This window comes from Staurois parvus, unplaced genomic scaffold (genome assembly GCF_062004578.1).
Source record: "Staurois parvus isolate SC_StPar_1 unplaced genomic scaffold, SC_StPar_1.0 ptg000199l, whole genome shotgun sequence".
Lineage (NCBI taxonomy): Eukaryota > Metazoa > Chordata > Amphibia > Anura > Ranidae > Staurois > Staurois parvus.
The window spans coordinates 2091733-2112200 of NW_028317995.1; positions in this window are offsets into that span (position 1 = coordinate 2091733).

Consider the following 20468-nt stretch of genomic DNA (forward strand, 5'->3'; position numbering starts at 1 on the left):
CCTTTCCACTAAAAGAATCTGTAAACCGCAGCTGCTAAAATACCAAAAACACTTGTAAGACGTGAGCACTGGTACTGCTGGGCACCTAGGGCAGATGCCCCACAGTTCCTGCTTGGGGCCCTGGGTCCCAAGGTTGTGACTACCCACCACTGCAGTCAACGATATTTGATTCTGTTGCACTGTCTGTCAGATCTGTCAGCCCAATGGGCAAGGTTACTCCTTGGCTCTGGTGTGTTACATGACACAGCTGAGGGGAAGTCTGGGAGAAACACTTACTTTGCTGGGCGCTGCTACATCTAGGTTCTGCTGAGTTCACGTAGGGAAAAGGACATTTCTGCTGGGTTGATTTGAGCAGACATTTGTATTGGGAGGAGGGGGGAGTTTTTGCTTGGGGGGTAATTTATGCTTAGAGGAAGTATAAGGGGGATTTCTGCTTCTGGGGGAGTGGACAGATTTGTAATAGTTGGATGATTTTTGCTCATTTTTGTATTGGGGGGGTTTGCTGTGGGGAAAAAAGGAGAGTCTTGCTTTCAGGTGGATTTGTGTGATATTACTCCTGATATACCTCTGATCCCTGCGCTCTGTGCATTACATACCTCTGATCAACCCCTGCAATGTTTGTGTTACACACTACTGAACCTTGGCCTTCTTGCATCACACGCTCTAAGCGCCAGCACTGTGTACTATGCATACTCCTGACCCCTGCACTCTGTGCATTATTTAGCCCTAACCCCTGTACTGTGTGCATTAGATACCCCTGGAACAATGCTTGCTACACACCCTATGCATTACACACCCCTGACCCATGCATACTGTGTGTAACACATCCCTTACCACTGAACTCTGTGCATTATGCAACTCTGCCTTTTGTGTATTACACCCTCTTAACCCCTGTACTTTATGCATTACACATTCAGGGCTGTGCTACCCATGAGGCCAATTGAGGTGGCTCCGTCAAGTGGCCCTCATGGTGACAAGGTGTAGGATGACACTTTGGTTGTAGTGTCCATACTGGATACTCCATCCTCAGTACAGCTTGGTAGCACTAAGCCAGATAAAACCACAAGCTCATTGTTACTGAGCTCTCTGCCCAGTCTCTGCATTTGTCATAAAGCCAGGTACAGTATGCAAGCCTCTTCAGTGACATTAAACCTGTTAAAATTGCAAGTTTAGCATTACTGAGCACTGCTTGCCATTGCACCTGACAAGCACAGTGACCATTAGGAAACTCCAGTCAGTGATGATGAGCTTGCCCCCATCATGGCCATGTATACAATCCTAACCCTTGCTCTCTGAACATTACATAATCCTGACTCAAGGAAAAAACTTATTAAATCATGATACAATTCACTCAAATGGGGGGGGGGGGGATTCCTTCCTGATCGGATATTCCCTGGATCAACTATCCCTGACTTTGTTACCTCTAAATATTAATATGCAGTTATACAGTATTTTGTGCACTTGAGAATGTCTCCAACTGTACTGAGCTGGCCAGAACTAGTTCTTGAGGAAGTCTATTCCACAATTTCACAGCTCTTACTGTGAAGTAGCCTTTCGGCACGCGAAGGTTAAATCTCTTTTCCTCCAGACGTAACGAGTGCCTCTGACCTTAAAGTGAATAACGCTAGACCAAGTTCACTATATGGACCACTTATGTATTTACACATGTTGATCATATTCCCCTTTAATCTCTTCTTCTCAACAGAGAATACATTCACTTTCTCTAATCTATCCCTATAGTTGAGCTCCTCCATGCTTTTTATCAGTTTGGTTGCCCTTCCCTACACTTTCTCCAATTCCCCAATATCCTTTTTGTGAACTGGTGCCTGTGACAGACCCAACGGGGACAGGGGCTTTTGGAGGGGACTAGGGGCTAGCCTTCTACCCACTGATTGTGGCCCATGGAGGAGACCGAGGATTTTGTCTGCTTCTCCCAGTCACAGCATGGAAAAGAACTCAGTTCAGCCTCTGATCACATGGCGAGAGCAGATCAGTCTGTGATGATGGATAATAACGTAATGAATGCTGACAGTGAGGCTTAGATTAATTCTCTGAATAAAGACAATAAATCTTCCCTTATGGAGTTGATGGAAAGGTGTAGTATTGATCTGGTACAGGTTAATGGTCAGAGGAAATATGGTGGCCCTCCTGCAGACTGGGTTGGAGAAACTCTTCCACTTGAAACAGAAATATTTATCAGCAATCTCTCTCTAGAAATCTGAGAAGATAAATTAATTCCACTTTTTCAGACTGTTGGAATATTGTATGAGTTTTGTCTTATGCTGCCTTTTCTAGTGGACAGATAATACAAGTGAAAGGCAGCATATGTAATGTACTTTGTATATCCAGGGGTGTGGGATTTTTGCCGGGCTGGGCTCCTGGCTGGTCTGGGTGCCTGACTGTTGATTAGCTTACTGTTAATTAGATTACTTTTAGCTGTTAATTAGGTTACTGTTTGATTGGATCACCGTTAAATGTTAGCTGTTCATTAGATGTACTGTTAGATGTACTGATGATATTACTGTTTACGGGTTTCATTGCGTAGGATCATGTGTCCAAGCTCTTATCTGATTTTGTGTGGTATAAATTCTGTGTGAATTTTCATTAAAGTTCAGTTCCTTGTTGAACCTAAGCTAGTGTCATCTAGTCCTTGGGTGCAATGCCCAGGTATAATACTTTGGTCTGGTGTCCCAGCCGCTAGGAAACAGTTCTCTGATGGAAGCACCCAGGCGGGGTGCCAGGTGGTCCTTCACAGTGCCCAACTCTGAACTGCATATTCTAGATGAGGTATTACTAATGATTTGTACAGGAGCAAAATGATGCCTCTATCTTTTCCTGCAGTCTTTATCTCTTTTAACCGCTTGCCGCCCTGCCACTGTGTATATACGTGTGCAGGGCGGCAGTGGAGCGCAAAACCACGTTTAAAAACGGGTTCCGCGCTCCCGACACTTTCGCCGGCAGGGGGCGCGCGCGCGCGCGCTCCCGCCGACCCGCGGGTGACACTATTTGATCCAGGAGGGATCAATCATTAGATTTCAGCCAGTGATTTCTGGCTGAAATCACATGGTCGGTCCCTGTCCTATCCTGTCCTGTGTTGACATACACACAGGGCAGGATATGATGTCATTCTTCTCTGCCTGGACACATTCCGTTCCAGACAGAGAAGAAGACATCCAAAAAGTGAGTACACAAGCACTACACTACAGTTAGAACACTCTAGGACACATTTAACCCCCTGATCGCCCCCCTCCCCCACCTCCAGTTAACCCTTCACTGCCCTGTCACCAGTGTTACTGATCAGTGAAGCGATTTTTACTGATCAGTGTCGCTTGCGACTTCCGATAGAGTTAGCGCCCCTCCCAGATAGCACCAGATTGCCCGCCAGTACACCAGTAATCCCGTTTAACCCCTTGATCGCCCCCCCCCTCCAGTTAACCCCTTCACTGCCCTGTCACCCAGTGTCACTGATCAGTGAACCAATTTTTACTGATCACTGTATCAGTGTCGCTGGCGACTTCCGATAGAGTTAGCGCTTCTCCAAGATAGCGCCAGTTTGCCCGCCAGTACACCAGTAATCCCGTTTAACCCCTTGATCGCCCCCCCCTCCAGTTAACCCCTTCACTGCCCTGTCACCCAGTGTCACTGATCAGTGAACCAATTTTTACAGATCACTGTATCAGTGTCGCTGGCGACTTCCGATAGAGTTAGCGCCCCTCCCAGATAGCACCAGATTGCCCGCCAGTACACCAGTAATCCCGTTTAACCCCTTGATCGCCCCCCCCCTCCAGTTAAACCCTTCACTGCCTGTCACCCAGTGTCACTGATCAGTGAACCAATTTTTACTGATCACTGTATCAGTGTCGCTGGCGACTTCCGATAGAGTTAGCGCCCCTCCCAGATAGCGCCAGTTTGCCCGCCAGTACACCAGTAATCCCGTTTAACCCCTTGATCGCCCCCCCCCTCCAGTTAACCCCTTCACTGCCCTGTCACCCAGTGTCACTGATCAGTGAACCAATTTTTACTGATCACTGTATCAGTGTCGCTGGCGACTTCCGATAGAGTTAGCGCCCCTCCCAGATAGCGCCAGATTGCCCGCCAGTACACCAGTAATCCCGTTTAACCCCTTGATCGGCCCCCCCCCCCAGTTAAACCCTTCACTGCCCTGTCACCCAGTGTCACTGATCAGTGAACCAATTTTTACTGATCACTGTATCAGTGTCGCTGGCGACTTCCGATAGAGTTAGCGCCCCTCCCAGATAGCGCCAGTTTGCCCGCCAGTACACCAGTAATCCCGTTTAATCCCTTGATCGCCCCCCCCCCCAGTTAACCCCTGCACTGCCCTGTCACCAGTGTCACTGATCAGTGAACCAATTTTTACTGATCACTGTATCAGTGTCGCTGGCGACTTCCGATAGAGTTAGCGCCCCTCCCAGATAGCGCCAGATTGCCCACCAGTACACCAGTAATCCCGTTTAACCCCTTGATCACCCCCCCCTCCAGTTAACCCCTTCACTGCCCTGTCACCAGTGTCACTGATCAGTGAACCAATTTTTACTGATCACTGTATCAGTGTCGCTGGCGACTTCCGATAGAGTTAGCGCCCCTCCCAGATAGCGCCAGTTTGCCCGCCAGTACACCAGTAATCCCGTTTAATCCCTTGATCGCCCCCCCCCCAGTTAACCCCTGCACTGCCCTGTCACCAGTGTCACTGATCAGTGAACCAATTTTTACTGATCACTGTATCAGTGTCGCTGGCGACTTCCGATAGAGTTAGCGCCCCTCCCAGATAGCGCCAGCTTGCCCGCCAGTACACCAGTAATCCTGTTTAACCCCTTGATCGCCCCCCCCCCAGTTAACCCCTTCACTGCCCTGTCACCAGTGTCACTGATCAGTGAACCAATTTTTACTGATCACTGTATCAGTGTCGCTGGTGACTTCCGATAGTGTTAGCGCCCCTCCCAGATAGGGCCAGTTTGCCCGCCAGTACACCAGTAATCCCGTTTAACCCCTTGATCACCCCCCCCCAGTTAACCCCTTCACTGCCCTGTCACCAGTGTCACTGATCAGTGAACCAATTTTTACTGATCACTGTATCAGTGTCGCTGGCGACTTCCGATAGTGTTAGCGCCCCTCCCAGATAGCGCCAGATTGCCCGCTAGTACACCAGTAATCCCATTTAACCCCTTAATCTCCCCCCCCCCAGTTAACCCATTCACTGCCCTGTCACCAGTGTCACTGATCAGTGAACCGATTTTTACTGATCACTGTATCAGTGTCGCTGGCGACTTCCGATAGAGTTAGCGCCCCTCCCAGATAGCGCCAGATTGCCCACCAGTACACCAGTAATCCCGTTTAACCCCTTGATCACCCCCCCCCTCCAGTTAACCCCTTCACTGCCCTGTCACCAGTGTCACTGATCAGTGAACCAATTTTTACTGATCACTGTATCAGTGTCGCTGGCAACTTCCGATAGTGTTAGCGCCCCTCCCAGATAGCGCCAGTTTGCCCGCTAGTGCACCAGAAATCCCATTTAACCCATGATCGCCCCCCCCCCAGTTAACCCCTTCACTGCCCTGTCACCAGTGTCATTGATTACAGTGAACAGATTTTTACTGATCACTGTATTAGTGTCACTGGTAACTTCCGATAGTGTTAGCGCCCCTCCTAGATAGCTCCAGTTTGCCCGCTAATGCACGGGATTTTTTTTACCAAAAACATGTAGCAGAATACATTTTGGCTTAAATTTATGACTAACTTTGAGTTTACGATATATTTTTTATAGCTGAAAGTAGAAAATATTGTTTTTTTTCAAAATTTTTGTGGTTTTTTTGTTTATAGCGCAAAAAATAAAAAGCGCACAGGTGAACAAATACCACCAAAAGAAAGCTCTATTTGTGTGAAAAAAAGGACGTAATTTTCGTTTGGGTGCAGCATTGCATGACCGCGCAATTATCATTTGAGTTAGTGCAGCGCTGTATAGCAAAAAAAGGCATAAATTACAGTATCTATACCATAGTTTGTAGACGCTATAACTTTCACACAAAGCAATCAATATACACTTATTGGGATTTTTTTTACCAAAAACATGTAGCAGAATACATTTTGGCTTAAATTTATGACTAACTTTGAGTTTACGATATATTTTTTATAGCTGAAAGTAGAAAATATTGGTTTTTTTCAAAATTTTTGTGGTTTTTTTGTTTATAGCGCAAAAAATAAAAAGCGCACAGGTGATCAAATACCACCAAAAGAAAGCTCTATTTGTGTGAAAAAAAGGACGTAAATTTCGTTTGGGTACAGCATTGCATGACCGTGCAATTATCATTTGAATTAGTGCAGCGCTGTATAGCAAAAAAAGGCATAAATTACAGCATCTATACGATAGTTTGTAGACACTATAACTTTCACACAAAGCAATCAATATACACTTATTGGGATTTTTTTTACCAAAAACATGTAGCAGAATACATTTTGGCTTAAATTTATGACTAACTTTGAGTTTACGATATATTTTTTATAGCTGAAAGTAGAAAATATTGTTTTTTTTCAAAATTTTCGTGGTTTTTTTGTTTATAGCGCAAAAAATAAAAAGCGCACAGGTGATCAAATACCACCAAAAGAAAGCTCTATTTGTGTGAAAAAAAGGACGTAAATTTTGTTTGGGTATAGCATTGCATGACCGCGCAATTATCATTTGAATTAGTGCAGCGCCAAACAGCAAAAAAAGGCCTGGTCATTAAGGGGGGTAAATCCTCTGGGGCTCAAGTGGTTAATAATGTATTTTGCTAGCTTTAAAAACTGCAGCTTGGCATTACATTAAGGCTATGATCTACCATAACACCCTGATCTTTTTCACCATTGATTCCCCCAGCTGTTCTCCTCCTAGTGTGTATGATGCATGCGTGTTTCTAACCCCCAAGTATACCATATAGTTGCCCAATTAAGTAGTTTATTGTGGTCAGTTTGTAAGTTGGAAACATCTTGTAAAGATATTATTCCATTGCATATTTTGGTGTCAAAAGACACTGCAAAACAAAATTGGTTCTTTTAAGCCCAGACCATATATCATTTATAAATATATTAAAAAATAAGGGTCTCAGCACTGAACCTTGGGGTACACCACTAACAACCTTAGACCATTCAAAGTATGAATCATTAACCACTACTCTCTGAATACGGTCCTTTCAGACATTTTTCTATACCTTTACAAACTGATTTTCTAAACCTGTAGACATTCAATCACATTAACACATTAACCGCATGTGGGGAACCGTGTCAAATGCTTTGGCAAAATCCAAGTATACTAGCCACTCCTTTGTCGAAGTTTTTGCTTACTTCCTCATAAAAGAAATCAGATTTATTTGACAACTTCAGTCTTCGTGAATCCATGTTGACTATTGCTTAAATCATTATTTTCTAGCAAAAACTCTTTTATGTGGTCTTTCACTAAACTCTCAAGTATCTTTCTGACTATAGAAGTTAAACTAACAGGTCTGCAATTACTTGGTAAATACTTTGACCCCTTTTTATACATAGGCACCACATTGATCTTACTCCAGTGGTACCTTGCAAGTTATTAAACAGTCTCTAAAAGTTAGAAATAATGGCTTAGATCAGTGGTGGGTAACCTTTTTTTTCAACTGAGCCAAATCTCGCCAAAACCACGATTGAAATTTATTTTGAGAGCCACATTTTTAAAACTGAAAATACATAGGATGGTACACTGTTTTTAGTTTCAATAAGTTTTTATAGTAATTCATCCCCCATATAGTAATTCATCCCCCATAGTAATTCATCCCCCATATAGTAATTCATCCCCCATATAGTAATTCATCCCCCCTATAGTAATTCATCCCCCATAGTAATTCATCCCCCCTATAGTAATTCATCCCCCCTATAGTAATTCATCCCCCCTATAGTAATTCATCCCCCATATAGTAATTCATCCCCCATAGTAATTCATCCCCCATATAGTAATTCATCCCCCATAGTAATTCATCCCCCATATAGTAATTCATCCCCCATAGTAATTCATCCCCCATATAGTAATTCATCCCCCCTATAGTAATTCATCCCCCATATAGTAATTCATCCCCCATAGTAATTCATCCCCCATATAGTAATTCATCCCCCATAGTAATTCATCCCCCATATAGTAATTCATCCCCCATAGTAATTCATCCCCCATAGTAATTCCTCCCCCATATAGTAATTCCTCCCCCATATAGTAATTCATCCCCCATAGTAATTCATCCCCCATATAGTAATTCATCCCCCATATAGTAATTCATCCCCCATAGTAATTCATCCCCCATATAGTAATTCATACCCCATAGTAATTCATCCCCCATATAGTAATTCATCCCCCATATAGTAATTCATCCCCCATATAGTAATTCATCCCCCATAGTAATTCATCCCCCATATAGTAATTCACCCCCCTATAGTAATTCATCCCCCATATTAATTCATCCCTCATATAGTAGTAGTAAGTAAGTAGCAAGTAGTAAGCCAAGTCCCCCCTGTGTCAATTCACTTACCTTTGCTCCGCGCGTTCCTCTCGCCGTGTTCCCTGCACCGTTCCGGTCTTCAGGGCGGACTGTGAGAGGAGCCTAGCTCCCCTCACGTTCGTCACGCTGCCCTGCCTACACACATCCTGACAGCCAATCACTAGCTATCAGGATGTGAGTGGCAGCGAGACTGGCCAATCATTGCTGGGCTAGCTGCAGAGTCCTCGGCCGCCCGAGAGGAGGGAGGGGAGCGGGCGCCCGGCACACAGAAGAGCCGCATTAAAATGTGTAAAGAGCCACATGTGGCTCGCGAGCCGCGGCTTGCCGAGCACTGGCTTAGATATAAAAGACCTAAGCTCTTTGAGGACCCTTGGGTGTAAGCCACTTGGTGCAGGTGCTTTATTCATCTTTATTTTTTCTAAATATCTCTGGACCATATCAATTTTGAGCCATTGAGGATCATTTAAGGCTATGACAAAACCATCTCCATTAAGGATTCATGGAATGGGAGCTTTCCCATTCTGCTTTCTATGCACAGAGCTCAAGAAGGTATTTAATAAATTTGTGTTCATTGTTTAAACAATTGGTGATAGCTAAGTAGTTCCCTGGTTTATTTTCAGTGTTCAGCATATTTAATAGAAGAGTTTATTTTTTTTTAACTGATTGTGCTGAGGTTTATACTGTATGTGCAATTACTGCATATGTTGTGGGCACAAGGGCTGTGGGTTATTTTTCCCTTATATAGAGCAAATTGGCTCAGTTGTTTTTAACTATGCATCAAGTCCCTCCTACTGTTAGCAAAATCTGACAAATCCTTTAGTAACAGTTACATACAGTACTTTACTGTGGAATAAACAAACTGCAGAAAAATTCATTTTAAATTATTGGTTTAACATTTACCCAAAATACAAATTTTATTAAAAAACTTTTCACAAAGAGTGAAAATTAAAAATACTGCAGCTCATATTTAGCTCCAGGCTATCATCTCTATTCTATTTATCACGTAAAAACATAGAACATAGAAATATTTTCACAGACCTACAGAGCATACCAGAATTTTAATGTAAACTGAAATCATTTGTTGAAATTTGTCCAGATGGGCAGACTATTGGATTAACAACTATTTCTTTAATAAATAATTCACTGTTTTGGTGCCTGATAAAATTCCTAAAGATGAGATGTGAGCTATTTTGAATATTCATTAAATTGTAGTGAACCTTCCATGGGAGGTAATCCCAGAATTAGGTCTAAGGCATATGCCTTGTAGGTCCATGTTCATGTAATAATCATAGGTTTCACACAGTCTGAAAAAAAATTATACAATCTTCTAACATTCAAAACTGTCTTTGAGGGAATTTATGTGATTTAAGCCACATTACTTAGTCAGAGGTTGACTGGGTAAACTCCTACAGTTTATGATGGATGGATATCTTGCCTCATGAAAAGGACCACTTTACAAATTAAGATTTAGTTTGTGTCCACAGGATTGCTGTGCAGAGCCATTATTGGTTGTTTCGCAAGCTGGCTAGTAAGTGTTGCTGGGAAATCTTTTGTTTGTTTTGTGATGTGCATTGCCTTTCCATGTACACCTTGCTGCTAAGGCTGGTTATAGGTTGGGACGGTTGCCATTTTTTTTGTAGTTGTCTAAATTGGACGCAAGGACGCACTGGATGCCATTGCTGTCATTTTGGTATAGCTATGCATCACGTGCATCCCTGTACCTTTAAGGAGGGTTGGGCTTCTCCAGGCACACCTACCCTTAACCCAGTGGTTCTTAACCTTGTTGGAGGTACTGAACCCCACCAGTTTCATATGCGCATTCACCGAACCCTTCTTAATTGGAAAAATAAAATATGATTTTTAAAATTCAAAACATAGGTATATATTTAGGTATATATTTATACATAGGTGCACAAAATGAACAAAACCGTTAAGAACAAAGAACAAAACCATTAAAACATGATTTTCACACAAAAACAAAAACATAATAATGAATATTTACTGCACAAATCATATGAGTCGGGTGTGGGTCTTCACCTCCGCTGAACCCGCGAGACTGACTCACCGAACCCCTGGGGTTCGATCGAACCCAGGTTAAGAACCACTGCCTTAACCTATCCATTTATTCATGTGCTCCCACTATGGAGACTTTGGAAATTTTAGTTAGGCCCACAGTATATAGAGGACCCTCGACGTGGGACTGTGGCTTACACATGTATTTGCAAATGTGTGCAAACAAAACCCTCTATTTTTAACGCATACTGTTAGACAGGGCCAAATTGGTTGTTTCGCAAGCTGGCTGGTAAGTGTTGCTGGGAAATCTTTTGTTTGCTTTGCAGAGCCATTATTGACTTAGGTAGTTAATTTGGTTTTAAGAAAAATATTTTTTTGTGGAGGACAGTGTGTTGTCTGTTTCAGGTTTCTGTGGATATGAACATGAGAGACTATCTGTTTTGAAATTCTTGCATACAGGCCAGTATGCAATGCAAAGAAAAAATCCCTTCTATTCTTCTGTGGGTTTAGCCTTTTAGCACTATGTTCAGTAGGTTTTATGGATTTTTATTGTTGCTGTAATGGAAAGAACCACCTAGAAGATACATTTATTCTTCAAGGCAACAAATATGTAACACTATATCAGATCATACCTTTTAGCATAAATGTTTTAGCTGGATTGGAGTGTGCATGAATAGAGGTTGAATCCATGGACATTTCACATGTTGCTGTGTGAGAGTAGCAATGGGAATTACATCTGAAAAGTCTTTGATAAAATATCTAAAATAATACTAAAGCTATTACTGGTGGTACTGAGCAGGTGCAGAATTGTGGAGAAATTACCTGAGACAAAGAGAATTCTTCTAATGAAATGCCAAGTATAATAAATTGAGCCTTTTTTAAATTTAGAAAAATGTGTGTTTTTTTTATTTGTTCATGATCTGTTGTGAAATCCGTTTTCATGAAAGCACAAGGCACTGCTGCAACAATAGGGAAAGTGAAATCCTGGACGGTGTCATTACTGATATGTTGAAAAGTGGCATGAGCCTTCTATAGTGCTAAGTCATGATCAGAGAATTTACTTACCATTTTCTGTATATAATGCAGCCTTTCCATTATTGGGTAAACACTAGATTGCAGGCAACTTGCACATCTAGTTTATAGAGGATCCAGGAACTAAATAGGCTGTTCACTCTAGAAAAAAAATAAACAAATTCTGTAACTGTTGACTTTTAATAAAAGGACACTTACCTGTCCAGGGATCCAGCGCTGTCCTCTCCCGAACCAATTCTTTGATGGTTTTCGGGTTCCCCTCAACAGTATCTTTAGTGTGGAATGCCGACTGTGACAGCTTATGGCACTGACTTCCTACTGTGCATGCATGAGCTGCACTGCACTTTCTAAATGATCCTGCAGTCTTCTTTTACCTGGACATGTCCCTGAAGGCTCCAGGCAAAGAAAGGGGGTATAACTTCCACTCGAATTGCCTAGTGGGAATAGGTACCTGTCAAAACTACATACCCCCCCCCCCCAAAAAAAAAATGATATACCAAATGTGGTAGAGGAGAGGGGAGGAGGGCTTAAAGTGGAACTTCCCCTTTTGGGTGAAGTTCCGCTTAAGTATCTAGAATGAAGCAATAATTAGTCTTTATGTAGTAACTTATGACAGAGATGTTAATCTATAAACTATATTTAATCCTTTAAAAAAAAAAAAAAAAGTAAGACTCCAGAATTCTGCTGAAGGCACGAGGTAGAGGCCAGGAAAATAAACCTAAAAACAAGGAAATTCTTTGGACTCTTTGCTTCCGGTCATAAAAGAGGCTCTAATGTAACATCCCTGACTTAATTGGGGTAACATTGACTAATTTCATATGGTCAGTCCTGCAGCTGAATGTAAAACAAAAAAAAACATAAAACAAGCAAGTGTCAAAGACAAAAACTGCCATGGTCCCAATTATTTTTTCTGAGCATTGCAAAAGAAGGGAAGTGCAACTTGGCAAGGCACTAAGCATGCTATACCTAAAAACTTTATACTCAGTAGGTCAGAAAAGAAACACACATCTTGCAGAAGGCTGAAGTATCATCTCACTGCAATGCGACTTGTATAGGTTCTAAAGTCTCCAATAGGGATGTGGATTTAGAAGATGGATTGGCAAATTGAGATGGGCTATAAACCACAGTAATAAAATATAAAGCTCAGAGGTGTTACTATAAATCACAGGGCCCCAAAGCAAAATCTTAATAAGACACTATAACAGAAAAAAATACAGTTACTCTACAGCAGCATAACTATTATTCAAGTAGCCATTTGGCAGTGGGATTGAACTACAAATGATGTGTACTATTTTTCAACATTGGTGGTCAGTTCAAACTAGAAAAAGATCTAAGAATGGGGACTTTTGAGGCACAGCATAGACATAAAAACATAATTTGTTGTATATCAAAACCCAACACTTTCTATTTTACATCAACAATACTGAATCGTACAAAAATTAAAAAGTTTACAACATCAAGGAACAGCATATCTCTTCTCATATGGTCCAATTCTTTATTGACTTTAGGCTCATTCCTTTTAGGCTTGGGCTCAATGCGTTTCATGGACTTGATTCACTTCTTCAGGAGCCATCACCATATAGACATTTAACTACTAATATATATATATATATATATATATATATATGTAAAACAGTCAAAAATTATATTTTCTCATTCTGGTTAAATAGAGTATCATATTGTAGATGCAAACCCTCTATGGACCCCAAGGGGGACAATGGAATCCGAGCCACATTGTATTTGCATAAATCTAAATATTAGAATAAACATTACCTCCAAAAAGATGTTGGTATACACCAAGTGATTTCAGACATTCTAGGTAAGTGGTGTAGAGACACTCTTGCCACAAACCTACGCTGGCTTCTATTTGTATACTCTTCATACTGCAAAATCTTTTCCTAAATATTAAATATATCATTCAAAAGCCAACTATTACATTTATAGAGTATTGGGAGCAGAACAGCATATAAATTGTATCCAACACCCACCTCTACAAATACACCCACTCCATGGCGATATATTGAAAAACAACTTCTCAAACAGGTTATATTCCCATAGCTGGCTCGTGAACAAAGCTGAAAATTCTGTGTATGGTAGTGATAACATATGGTAGCAAACTTTATTAATACTCTGCTCTATACTTAATAAAAGACCCATATTTGCCTTAATTAGAGTACATCATTAAATTACCTTAATGTGCCAAGATCACTAGTCTCAATGCCCAAGAGACTCCAACAAGACTCCACAGACACAGCTGAACGGTGCAGCATATTTTCAAACCAGTTATATCCCTACAGTAGACTCACAAATAAGGCTGTGAACATCTTATATGATAATGACAGCAAATTAATAAGAAACCTTGTTTAGACCTGTACTCTGTGCTTATCAAATAGTTGCCACTAATACAGTGCCTTGAAAAAGTATTCTTACTTTTTTTGGGGGTATGAATACTTTTTCAAGGCACTGTAAACTACATTGTTCTAATACCTTAATATGTCCAAGTCGCTGGCCTCATGCCCGAAATACAAACGCAGCCGAACGATACAACAAAGTAAGGTGCAATGCAGAGATGGCCGCTGGCCTCTAGTGTGGGTCCTGCACTTGCACATCTCTGTGTACTTCCGGAGTTGGCTGCCATTTTGTTGGTGGGGTCGGTGCCGTGGCGCGCATGCACATTCCTCACCTTGCGGGCCGGTGGCCATTTTGGGACTCGACAGACCGCAGATTGTGGGTCTACCTTGATTGTTCACCTGTGGCCCACTTGGGGGCTATTTAAGGGAGGGTGGATGCTGTGATCCGGCTGTGCTGCTGCTTCTTTGTTCTGTGGAATTCGTGTTGCACCTTACTTTGTTGTACCGTTTGGCTGCATTTGTATTTCAGCCTTGAGACCAGCGAGTTGGGCATGTTAAGGTAATAGCTCAATGTAGTTTATTAGTGGCAAATATTGGTTCCTTGATAAGCACACAGTACAGGTCTAAACAAGATGTCAGGGATCCAGTCACCATGCAGCTGTGCGACGGCGACGGATCCCCTCGGGCCGTGGCAGTGTGAGTGCGCAGGAGCGTGCGGACGAGCATGCACAGTAGAGTACACGTCACCGCAAGGCGGGCTATTTAAACCTGCAATACAGTGTAATCAATGCCTTCTGGTCTATAACGTCCCTGCACTCTATTACCTAATTCTGTTGCCTGTATCCTGATCTGACCTGACTAAGAAAGAACTCCACCTGCACCGACCCCGGCTATCCCTGACTATCCGCTTGCCTGCTCCCTTGTACCTGATTTGCTCATTTGATCCTGACCCGGCTTGTCTGACTCTGCTGCACCTACTTACCTGTATCTGCACCTGGCTTGCATCCTGACGGCTGCCATACTTACCTGCTGCTGCACCCATGGTCCTGCACCTGGCCTGCATCCTGGTCACCGCCATACTTACCTGCTGCTGCACCCATGGTCCTGCACCCGGCCTGCATCCTGGTCACTGCCATACCTGCCTGCTGCCACATCCACGCTCCTGTGTCCAGTCCCAGTCTGCATCCTGATTGCCGCCATACCTGCCTGCTGCTGCACCTACGTTCCTGCATCCACACCTGGCCTGCATCCAGATCTCCTGGGTCTTCACCTACCTGCCGCCAGCTCCAGACCTACCCGGCTCTCGTGCCACTCCTGGCTCTGTGCTCTCTGTTCCCACTATCAGGGGCTCCGAGAGGGCAGTAAGAGGACACCTCCTCTCCATGTCAGGCTCCCCAACCAGGTACATGACAGTACCAGAAGGCATTGATTACACTGTATTGCAGGTTTAAATAGCCCGCCTTGCGGTGACAAGTAATCTACTGCGCATGCGCGCACTTGCACGCTTCTGCGCATACGCGCCCGCACGCTCCTGCGCATGTGCACTCGCACTGTCATGGCCCGAGGGGATCTGTCGCACGGCTGCACGGTGACAGGATCCCTGACACAAGGTTTCTTATTATGTGCTATCACTATCATACAGGAGATTCTCAGCCTTTTTTGTGAGTCTACTGTGGGGATATAGCTGGTTTGAAAATCTGCTGCACCATTCAACTGTGTCTGTGGAGTCTTGTTGGAGTTTTTTTGGCATTGAGGCTAGTGATCTTTGCACATTAAGGTAATTTAACCCCTAGACGCCGAGCGCACGCAAATATGTGGCCTCTCAGCACCTGGGCCTTGACGCCGAGCAGCCGCATATTTGCGTGCCATTAGAAAATACATATGTGCTGAGAGCGTGTGCCCTGCGCACTCCCAGCACATATGTCCATGACTCACGGAAAGGTCCCAATCTCCCCTTGCGAACGGGACCTTTTCCGATCATGTGACGGCCATGACAGCGAATCACAGCAGTCACATGACCCTAAAACCCCGCCTGCTTCCAGGCTTTTGAAACTCTTAAAGGGCTGGGAGGCGCCGTCGCAAAGGGGTTAACGATGTACTCTAATTAAGGCAAATATGGGTCTTTTATTAAGTATAGAGTAGGGTATTAATAAAGTTTGTTACCATATGTTATCACTACCATACACAGAATTTTCAGCTTTGTTCACGAGCCAGCTGTGGGAATATAACCTGTTTGAGAAGTTGTTTTCTAATATGTCGCCATGGAGTGGGTGTATTTGTAGAGGTGGGTGTTGGATACAATTTATATGCTGTCCTGCTCGTTATAATCTATGAATGTAATAGTTGGCTTTTAAATGATATATTTAATATTTAGGAAAAGATTTTGTGGTATGAAGAGTATACAAATAGAAGCCAGCGTAGGTTCGTGGCTAGAGTGTCTCTACACCACTTACGTAAAATGTCTGAAATCACTTGGTGTATACCAACATCTTTTTGGAGGTAATGTTTACCCTAATATTTAGATTTATGAAAATACAATGTGGCTCAGATTCCATCATCCCTCTTGGGGTCCCTAAGGGGTTTTTCCCCCTGGTTTTTCTCCTCCCCTTGCCCCCCGGTGCACCTACAATATGATATTCTATTTAACCAGAATGAGAAAATATAATTTTTGACTATATGTTTTTGTTTTTGTTTATATTAGTAGTTAAATGTCTATATGGTGAAGGCTCCTGAAGACATGTATCAAGTCCATGAAACGTGTTGAGCCCAAGCCTAAAAGGAATGAGCCTAAAGTCTATAAAGAACTGGATCATATGAGAAGAGATGCTGTTCCTTGATGTTGTAAACTTTTTACTTTTTATACGATTCAGTATTGTTGATGTGAAATAGAAAGATGTCACATATGTTTGATTTTGATATACAACAAATTATGTTTTTATGTCTATGCTGTGCCTCAAAAGTCCCCATTCTTAGTTATTTTTCTAGTTTAAATATACAATATTAAGGATGTGGCACTAATATATATTTTAATATTGTCAATTGGTGGTCAGTATCAATGCCTTCATTATGTTTGTGGTTCGTGCCAATGTCATTATTAGCTTGGTGGTCAGTGTCAATGCCCTTGTTACATTTGCAGCCAGTATAAATGACTCCTTTACATTGGTGGTCAGTGTCATTACGTCCATTACATTAGTGATCTGTATCAATGCCCCTTTAGAAAAGTGAACTATGTCAGTGCTACCTTTTACTGGTAGTCACAGTCAATGCCCCAGTTACATTGATGGTCAATGTTTACACCCTGTTACATTAGTGATCAATGTTGATGTCCCCATTATATTGTTTTTCGATCTGATTTCCCCTGTTACATTTGTGGTCAGTGTAAATGTCCATGTTATTTTGGTGGTCAGTGGCAAAATTTACATACTTGGGCAGAGTCTTGAATAAGAGTCCAGCATAATGGGTATAGAGTGAAAGGGGAGTATCTGTCTTTCTAGATGTGGCTTTCACAGTAAGAGAGCAGAAGCTGCTGTTGCTGAAGGAACAGGATGGCTTCTGTGGGCAGTTGGTCCATTGATTGTGCTGGTACTATACTTGTACAGGCAGGCAGACCAATCTGCAATAAAGACGTGTGCTCTTTTAAGCCAATGCATGTGAATCAAGCAGAGTGGGAGGCTTTCCTATGTGCATTAGATATAAAGAATAACTTCTAATTAAACCCTAACTTGCCCTGAGCTTTGCAAGTCTTCCCTTTCCCCGGGTCACAGAGCAACTTTATAAGCTGCTGATGGTAGGTATGCCATGTAGAGGACAAAAATAGGAAGCTGTTTTGAAATAAAAGGTATATTAAAATAGCTTGGAGGTTATTAGTATTAAATTGTATCCAAAATATTACAGCTAAAAAACATTTTAAGATATTTAAAGACTATAAGAACAAAAAGAATAAATGAAGTACAAAAATACTAACAGACTAGGAAAACAGGCATGTTTGTGTATACTATAGTTCCATTATGATTAAAATTTAATAATTGAAAAAAGAAATAATAAAACTTATTAGCATATATTTTTGTTAGCAGGACCCCTTTACACTGCACATAATATAATAATGCATATACCAAAATTCAATTAAAAACATCATATATAATCATGTAAGAAATACTGCTAAAGAAATTAATTTCAAGGCAGACTGAATTATTGCAACTAAATGCTAGGGACTGTATGATAATAGCACATGTTCTCATCATTTTCATTCACCTGTACTCAGGAACACAGCAGGGGCACTACTTAGAAGGTTCAGATTTGCTAGAGCTAGGCAGGTAGTTCTTGATAGATCCATTGCACTACTAAAATCACTAGCAATGAATCGCTAACTGTAGTGACTGATCACTAAACAGACTGGATAAATGGCTCCCTAGTGTATAAGCTACACAAGTAACATATAGTATCATGATGCAGAAATCAATCACACACAACTGGACTATTGTGAAATCAAGTAAGATTACTCACTATGGCATGCCATTTAGTAGTTTACATAGTAGGAAGTAATTTGTTCTTTTCATTTAGTGATTGATCGCTAGCAATTTCAGTAGCGTGACTAAAATTTTCAAGATGAGTAAATTTAGAAAAGTCTCATGAAGTAGTTAGTGAAGTAGTTAGTATGGCCTATTTTCAAACATCTCTGCAGTTTTTACACATAAAAAGACCATCTTAAAGTAGGAGAACAAAGAAGCAAGCCTTCTTTCTGCAGATCACTCCAACTATTTCAATAATATTTCCAACCTCCATGTTCCCAGTCTCCAATCTATTATAGAGGACATTAATCACCAGTGGAGAGCCCTTATCTCGGTTGCATTGGCTCATCCGGCAGCCTAAATTCTTCACCATCACGTGGCTGTCTCAGTCACTCTTTTCAGAGATATGGAGCATACTTGATGAATAAATCAATGTGACAATAAAGAAAATGATAATGGAATGAAATGTTTCAAGGTTTAGTAAAGATTCAATATTTATTACTAAATGACTTTGAAGTGCAATAAAATCAATTGTGCTACTCTAAAACAAGATTGGCCAAAGGGGAAGTTAATAATTAAAAAAGTATACTTGATATAATGGTGTTCAGTTACAGTTCATTTTCATTATAGGCAGAAATCATGAACATTCTGTGTTGATTAATGAGTATTGAGCATAGGCTCCATGTTTCATATAAGAAGCAATTGATGTGTTGTCAGAAGTGTTGAATATATAAAGTGACAGTCTAAGTACACGTTGCCAGCCATGATCTCACACTGGATGGTAAAACTTAGGCTGTTGCCACTTATGGCATTGTTTTGGCAGTCATCACCCAAGGTAGGGGAAGGCTGCCAATGGGGTCAATGCCCTTAAGACCCATCTTGATTTTTACTAATGAGGAAAGCATTGAGAGTCGAAAAGCCTTATAATCATTACTATCCTGCAGATATGTAAAGCTGCTGAACCAGTATGGCTGGTACCCTTCCAGCCTTTCCTGTAATCATTATATTACAGTATGTAATATAGCTGAAAGCACTGTTTTATAAGCAGCACAACGTTTATTGTACCTCAGGACAGAAGCACAAGTTGTCCCTCAATTTTACTAATAAACACAGTTTTTGTGAATTTGTTCTTTCAAATGACCTGGTTTAAAACATTGAGTGATATTAAAGACAAATCTACCATTTTCATTTTTACATCTATTTCCTAAATTCCATTCAACTAAAAGTTCATAGGTGTGATAAAAAAAAAACAAAAATATGTATTTACAATGTTTTGTAATGGTGTATAGCAATAATTCAAAAGAACATGGTACATAACTTACACTACATGGGCTCAGCTGGGTTTTTTTAGGCCCTCCGATGTTTTGTTCAGTTTACTGCTCGCCCCCTGGTTAGTCTTACCATTGCTATCATGGCACTCACGTTTAAGGTCTTATGCTTAGGAATGCCTAAAGATTCCATTAAAGCAAAACGTAATTTACTTTTTTTTTTAGAAAATTAATATAGCATATACAACAAGCCATTTTGTAATGTATCATTAATATAAATTACCTTTCTGTTTCTCTGCACCTGCTGTAATTTTCTAGAACTGCCAAAGTATTCATTGCAATATGGCAACTTGGCGGCATTATGTACACCGTTGGTGTGGTTGGCTCACTAATTGTTTCAGATATCTGCACTAAGATACAAGCAAAATTCTAGGCATCTTCTTAATTCATTAAGAATTACATTTTTGGTGAGAGACTCTTTAAGGCTTGTCTATCAGAGGGATGCAGAGGCTTCAGGGTTCCTCATTAGAACACCAAGATCTGTGATTATAATGAATCAGACCCCCCCATTCAGGAATTAGTTTGCAAAGGTCATGGTGAAACAAACGGCTTCTTCATAAGAAAAGAAAAATGAAGGATTCTGCAAACATTTTTTTAATAAATTTCTTGCATACCATCCTTGTACTGAGATCACTCAAACAGATTTTTTTTTCTTTTTTTTCTCTCAACAAAAGTGGCCTTACAATTTAGGAAAGAGGATTCAATAACACTGAAAAAGATAAAAGA